Genomic DNA, 8,179 nt, shown 5'->3' with positions numbered 1-8,179 from the left:
CCCTAATAAAGAACCAGATCCAAACGTCAGCACAAGTGGCTGGGCTGAATTTCCGGCAATTATCTTAGCACTGGATGGCCTGGCTAATGAATAGCCCCATCTCCACATTTTTACAAACTTTTGTGCCATTGCCTTAAAAGTTGCCCCCTTTAGGGTAAAGAACTCTCAGAACCTCTTACCCCACAGATAGAGCCCCAAAATATCAATCAAGGTCAAGATATCTCTCTACCTATGCTCAGGCCTAAGTAAAAGGTCTCACCAGGACACCCTCATCCCCTCTGGAGTAGCTGAGGCACTCATGTCACTTCTCAGAAAACACAATGCTGGACTCTTCAAAAAGCCATTTAGTGGGATTTTCATCTCCCTCACCAACCTCAGGCTGCAGGTTGCAGAGAGTGCCATATAGTTTATTTAAACGAGTACTAATTCAATTAGTGTTTGAGTCATCAAACATCAGAGATGAATTATAATGAATGGTCTGGTTCCATTTTTTAGTGTTTGCTGATAGCTTTGGAACCTCATCCTCCTACTTCTCCATGCCCACATTTGGACAAGCTGATAAGAAAGCTGGTGCTTGGGGTGTCTGGGTGGCTCAGTCAGTTAAGCCTCTAACTCCGGCTCAAGTCATGATCTCACAGTTTGTGAGTTCAAGTCCCACATAGGGCTCTATGCTGACAGCTCAGAGCTTGGAGCCTGCTTCAGATTCTGTGACTCCCTCTCTGCCCCTCCCCGGCTCGCTCTCTCTCTCTGTCTCTCTCTATCTCAAAAATAAACATTTAAAAACAAAGAAAGAAAGAAAGAAAGAAAGAAAGAAAGAAAGAAAGAAAGAAAGAAAGAAAGAAAGAAAAGAGAGAAAGAAAGCTGGTGCTCTCTCTTTTGACACCAGCAGGAGATTCAAACCACACAAGCCCTCACCTATGCTTGGCAGTCCTCCCACCCACCATACCTACTGACCACAATAAAGACCCAAAGTTAACATCCCTTACTTGGTCTCTTAAGCCATTTCAGACCATTCTGAGAGGCCTTCCCTACTCTCCCAAAAGACCTCCATTATGTAAGTAATAAATATTTCCATACCTTCAAAAATATATAGAAACTCTTTGGCCCCCACACCTTCTACTCTGCTCTTTGGTTTACGGACATAAACAAATTACTCTGTGTTGTGACTTCACTGAAGGCTTCCTTCAGCTTCCTGTTCAAACTAAAACCTGGTTGCCCCCTGACACATGGTTCTCCTGAAGGCTTCTCCCTCCCCCATGTACCACTGGAACCAGAGATTGGATGTTCTCCTTGCTCTTTATTTCCACTCCCAGATATTATTCCTACCTTCATCCAACAATCCCAATTCCTTTAATGGGGTGCCTCAGTTGGTTGAGCATACGACTTCAGCTCAGGTCATGATCTCACAGTTCATGGGTTTGAGCCCCGCATCAGGCTCTGTGCTGACAGCTCAGAGTCTGGAGCCTGCTTCGGATTCTGCGTCTCCCTCTCTCTCTGTCCTTTCCCCACTCGCACTCTGTCTCTTTCTCTCCCCAAAATAAATAAACATTAAATTTCTTTTTTTTTTCAAATTTTTTTTCAACGTTTTTTATTTATTTTTGGGACAGAGAGAGAGACAGAGCATGAACGGGGAAGGGGCAGAGAGAGAGGGAGACACACAGAATTGGAAACAGGCTCCAGGCTCCGAGCCATCAGCCCAGAGCCTGACGCGGGGCTCGAACTCACAGACCGCGAGATCGTGACCTGGCTGAAGTCGGACGCTTAACCGACTGCGCCACCCAGGCGCCCCTTAAATTTCTTTTTAAAAAGAATAACAAGCAGCCCTAATAGTTGGTAGCTGGCTTGGTACCAACTGTGCCAAGAGATTCATGTGCTTGGTAGAGTCCTGGGAGATCCCCTTCACAGAGCCCCACAGTTCATCCCCCACGAAGTGTTTCCTGCAACTTCTGGAGTTAAATCGGTGAGGGATTTGAGTTTCCCCCAACATCCACAGGCACCCCTCCACACAAGGTGAAGCCGGGAAACTGTGGAGCATGGTATGTGCAGAAAAGGGCCAGAATCCATGCCAATCCTAAAACCTCCATGGATCTGGTGGGAACTCCTGAATCTGAGGGGAGAACAGGGACCTGATGGCTGAGGACAATGCAGTCCATGCCAGGACAGCTGTGACAGGAGCAGAGTCTTACCTGGACCATTCTCCTAGGGAGATTGGCAGGCATGGGCCAGACAATCGTCACTGGCCACTGGGCTTCCCTGGAAGTAAGATGAAGGCCTGGGGGCATCCTGGCTCCTAGGTACCCCATGTGGTTTATTCTGTGTGCAGGGTCTTCTTCTGTGTCCATGGGATAGGCTCTGAGCATTTCCACATGTTAGAACATCAATTAGAAGGCCACTCCTGGTATGTACAATAGCCAAACTATGGACAGAGCCCAAATGTCCATCGACTGATTAATGGATAAAGAAGAAACAGTATATATATACAATGGACTATTACTTGGCAATCAAAAAGAATAAAATCTTGCCATCTGCAACAATGTGGATGGAACTGGAGTGTATTATGCCAAACGAAATAAGTCAGAGAAGACAAATATATTTCTCTCATATGTGGAATTTAAGAAACAGAACAGATGCATATAGGGGAAGAGAAGGGAAAATAAGATAAAAACAGAGGGAGGCAAACCATAAGAGACTATTAAATACATAGAACAAACTGAGGGTTGCTGGAGGTGAAGTGAATGGGATGATGGGCTAAATGGGTGATGGGCATTAAGGAGGACACTTGTCAGGATGAGCACTGGGTGTTATATATAAGCAATGAATCACTGGGTTCTACTCCTGAAACCAATACTACACTACATGTTAACTAACTTGGATTTAATGTTTTTATTTGGTGGTAGTGGGCGGGCGGGGGGAGGCAGAGAGAGAGGGAGACACAGAATCTGAAACAGGCTCCAGGCTCTGAGCTGTCAGCACAGAGCCCAACACCGGGCTCAAAACTCACAAACCGTGAGATCATTACCTGAGCCAAAGTTGGACCCTTAACCTAATGAGCCACCAGGTGTCCCTAACTTGAATTTAAATAAATAATTTTTTTAAAAGGAAAAAAATATGCAGAAGGAGCAAAGGAGCAGTAGACCTTTTGAAAGTGTTTGACAATAATATAAATTATTGTTTTATTATTATTGAAATAATTTCACAAATTAACTCTCTTTGAAGAGACTGGCAATGTAGATGCCTCACAATGAGATTATATAAAACACAGACATTACAAAAAAGAGAAGAAGAAGAAGAAGAAGAAGAAGAAGAAGAAGAAGAAGAAGAAGAGGAGGAGGGAGGGAGGGGAGGGGAGGGGGAGGGAGAGAGGAAGGGAGGAGGGGGAGGAGGAGGAGGAGAAGAAAAAGACCACTCCTGGGATGCCTGGGTGGTTCAGTTAGTTAAGGGGTGTCTTGGTGTCTGCTCAGGTCATGATCTCACAGTTTCATGAGTTCAAGCCCTGTGTTGGGCTCTGTGATGGCAGCATGGAGCCTGCTTGGGATTCTCTCTCTCTCTCTCTCTCTCTCTCTCTCTGCCTCTCCCCCACTCGCACTGTCTCTCAAATAAATAAACTTAAAAAATTATATTTGGCACAAAAACAGACACTCAGATCAATGGAACAGAATAGAGAACCCAGCAACAGACCCACAAACGTATGGCCAACTAATCTTTGACAAAGCAGGAAAGAATATCCAATGGAATAAAGACAGTCTCTTCAGCAAGTGGTGCTGGGAAAACTGGACAGCGACATCCGGAAGAACGAACCTGGACCACTTTCTTACACCAGACACAAAAATAAACTCAAAATGGATGAAAGGCCTAAATGTAAGACAGGAAGCCACCAAAATCCTCGAGGAGAAAGGAAGCAAAAACCTCTTTGGCCTGGGCCGCAACAACTTCTTACTCAACACGTCTCCAGAGGCAAGGGAAACAAAAGCAAAAATGAACAATTGGGACCTCATCAAACTAAAAAGCTTCTGCACAGTGAAGGAAACAATCAGCAAAACTAAAAGGCAACCGACAGAATGGGAGAAGGTATTTGCAAACGACATATCAGATAAAGGGTTAGTATCCAAAATCTAGAAAGAACTTATCAAATTCAACACCAAAAAACAAATAATCCAGTGAAGAAATGGGCAAAAGACATGAATAGATACTTCTCCAAAGAAGACATACAGATGGCCAACTGACACATGAAAAAAATGCTCAATATCACTCATCATTAGGGAAATACAAATCAAAACCACAATGAGATACCACCTTATACCTGTCAGAATGTCTAACATTAACAACTCAGGCAACAACAGATGTTGGCGAGGATGCAGAGAAAGAGGATCTCTTTTGCATTGTTGGTGGCAATGCAAGCTGGTGCAGCCACTCTGGAAAACAGTCTGGAGGGTCCTCAAAAAATTAAAAATAGAACTACCCTATGACCCAGGAATTGCACTACTAGGTATTTATCCAAGGGATACAGGTATGCTGTTTCGAAGGGACACATGCACCCCCATGTTTACAGCAGCACTATCACCAATAGCCAAAGTATGGAAAGAGCCCAAATGTCCATCGATGGATGAATGGATAAAGATGTGGTATATATATATATATATATATATATATATATATATATATATGGAGCCACTCATATGATGACTTTAATACAGAACAGATGAACCTAAGGGAAGGGAAGCAAAAGTAATATAAAAACAGGGAGGGGGACAAAACATAAGAGACTCTTAAATATGGAGAACAAACAGAGGGTTAATGGAGGGGTTGTGGGAGGGGGGATGGGCTAAATGGGTAAAGGGCACTAAGGAATCTACTCCTGAAATCATTGTTGCACTATATGCTAATTTGGATGTAAATTTTAAAAAATAAAATTTAAAAAAATTTTTTAATTATATTTAAAAAAAGAGAAGACCATTCCGATATGGAAATTTGATATAAGTAAAAGGTAGCATCTTAAATCCATGGGGAAAGGATAAACTTCAAAATATGTAGTGTTTTGGATAACTAGATAGCCATTTAGAAAAACAATAAAATTAGATCCATTCTTCACATCATATAACAAAATAAATCCTGTTTAAAAAAAATTTTTAACGTTTTATTTATTTTTTATTTTTTGAGAGACAGAGGGCAAGAGGGGGAGGGGCAGAGAGTGAGGGACACACAGAATCTGAAGCAGGCTCCAGGACCTGAGCTCTCCACACAAAGCCTGACGCGGGGCTGGAACCCATTAACCATGAGATCATGACCTGAGGCAAAGTCAGACACTTAACCAACTGAACCACCCAGGTGTCCCTAAATGATTATTTTTAAATTAGGGCTTTATTTTCAACAAATGGTGCTTGGACTATAGAATAACCATATACCAACAAACTGAACCTCAATCCTTACACCGCATCATATATAAGAATTAAAATGTATCGTCAACCAAAAATGCAAAGTAGAAACTTCCATGGGACACCTGGGTGGCTCAGTTGGTTAAGCATCCCACATCGTCTCAGGTCATGATCTCACGGTTTGTGGGTTCGAGCCCTGCGTCACACTCTGTGGTAACAGCTCAGAGCCTGGAGCCTGCTTCAGATTCTTTGTTTCCCTCTCTCTCTGCCCCTCCCCACTCATGCTCTCTCTCTAAAACAATAAATAAATAAATAAATAAATAAATAAATAAATAAATAAACAAACATTTTAAAAATTAAAAAAAGAAACTTCCAGAAGAAGACATAATAGAAAACCTTAGTGATCTTAACTTTGGCAAAGATTTATTGAATAGGATACAAAAAGGCATGAAATTTCAAGGAAGGAAATCAATGAACAGGACTTCATCAATTTTAAAACTTTTGCTCCTCAAAATGAAATAAAATGAAAAAGCAAAGCACAAACTGGGAGAAAATATTTGCAAAACATATATCCCAACAAATGACCTGTATCCCATACTATAATGAAGTCCTACAACTCAATTAGAAGACAAATGATCCAATAAAAAATGGACAAAACATTTGAATCGGCACTTCACCAAAGAATATACGCAGATGGCTAGTAAGCACAAGAAATGACACTCAATATCATTAAACATTAGAAAAATGCAAGATAAACGGCAAGACACCACCCCACATCCCCTAGAATGGCCATTTTCAAAACAAATGACTCCACCAAATGTGGGCAATATGTAGAGCAACTATAGCTGTCACATCTGCTTGGGGAGGCAAAGTAGTAAAAACACTTTGACAAGAGGGTGGTAGTTTCTTAAAAAGTTAATGGGGCGCCTGGGTGGCTCAGTCGGTTAAGCGTCCGACTTCAGCTCAGGTCACGATCTCGCGGTCCGCGAGTTCGAGCCCCGCGTAGGGCTCTGGGCTGATGGCTCAGAGCCTGGAGCTTGCTCCCGATTCTGTGTCTCCCTCTCTCTCTGCCCCTCCCCCGTTCATGCTGTGTCTCTCTCTGTCTGAAAAATAAATAAACGTTAAAAAAAAAAAAAAAGGTTAAACACACATCTACGATACCACCCAGCCAAGCCACTTTAGATGTAAACCCGAGAGAAGTGAAACATAGGTCTACACAAAGATTTGTACATAAATGTTTGTAGCAGTTTTAGTTGCAGTAGCCAAAAACTGGCAACCCAGTGTCCATTAACAGGTAAATGGATAAATGGATAAACAAGTTGTGGTATATTCTTACAATGAAATACTACCCAAGAGTAAAAAAAAAAAAAAAAAAAAAAGAAAAAGAAAAAAAAACTATTGCTATATACAGTAATAAGGATAAAAATCAAAATAATTATGCTGAGTGAAGAAAGTTAGACCCACACATCCCCCCAAATATCTACTTTGGGATTCCATTTATATCTAATCAGATATACAGGAAGTGCAAAATAAGCTAAAGTGACAGAAAGCAGATCAATCACCACCAACAGCTGGGGATGCACTTAGGGCTAATAGATATGCTCATTATCTTGATTGTGGTGATGGTTTCACAGGTATATATTTATGTCGAAATTTTCATCAAAGTGTATACTTAAAGTATTTTCAATTCATACCTCAAAAAAGCCATAAAAAAGAAAAACAGCAGTAAAATTTTTTTAAATATTTAAAAAATATTTTTGCAATTTTAAAAATATTTTAAACAATATATTATCGGCTTTATACTGTATTTTCCCCTAAGAAATTTCCTCTGCTCTGAACATGGCATTTCTAAGTATCCTGTAAACTATGAACATTAACTACATCGAGGATGAACTGAATACTGATAGTTAATGAAATCAGGTTTAGATAACAGAAATTAAATTGTAGTTTGAAGACTATTCTTTATAACCATCTCTCTGGTATCAAATTCCTTATTAATTTGTTGGGTTGCATCAAAAAAGACTATACAGGGCTTATTTTGTAATTTTTAATCTTAACTGATAAATTGGTGCATTGATAATAGAGTTTTATAAATATCTGCAACTTATGTCACAAAGGATTAACATAATAGCATTTCTAAAACCAGAGGGAAGAGACCACCAACTAGGAAAAGCAGCAAGTTCACAGACAAATAAGTGAAGATGATGCTTAAATATATGAAAAGATGCCTGACTCCACCCACAAAAAAAAAAAAAAAAAAAAGATGCAAAAGGAAACCACACTGAGATGCTATTCTTCTCAGATAGGAAGATTACATATATTTGACAAAATACTTGGCTTACAAGGTTGTGAGGACACATCACAGTGGGAATGCAAGATGGTGCAACCCTAAAAAAGGGAACTGGGCAACATACAGCAAAAACAAATTACAAATGCCTGTTGACCAGGCAATTTCTAGGAATCTAACCCAAAATTAAACTGGCAGAACTATACAAAGATCTGCATAAGACTATTCACTGTAGCACTAAGTTTAATAGGAAAAGACAGGAAACAACCCACATGTCCAGTAATAGCTGACTAGTTGAATACTCTATGGTACATTCACAAAAGAAGGGAGTTACAGCTGCAAAAAGGAACAAGGAATATCCCTAGACGCTGCTAATGAGAGGTCTCCAAGACACTGTTAGGTGCAAAAGCCAAAATGCAGAACAGTAGATACAGGGGGAGTCTGGGTGGCTCAGTCAGTTAAGCATCTGACTTCATCTCAGGTCATGATCTCACAGTTCGGGAGTTTGAGCCCCGCATTG

Source organism: Neofelis nebulosa, chromosome 14 (assembly GCF_028018385.1).
Source record: "Neofelis nebulosa isolate mNeoNeb1 chromosome 14, mNeoNeb1.pri, whole genome shotgun sequence".
NCBI lineage: Eukaryota > Metazoa > Chordata > Mammalia > Carnivora > Felidae > Neofelis > Neofelis nebulosa.
Note: the sequence above shows the minus strand (reverse complement) of the source record.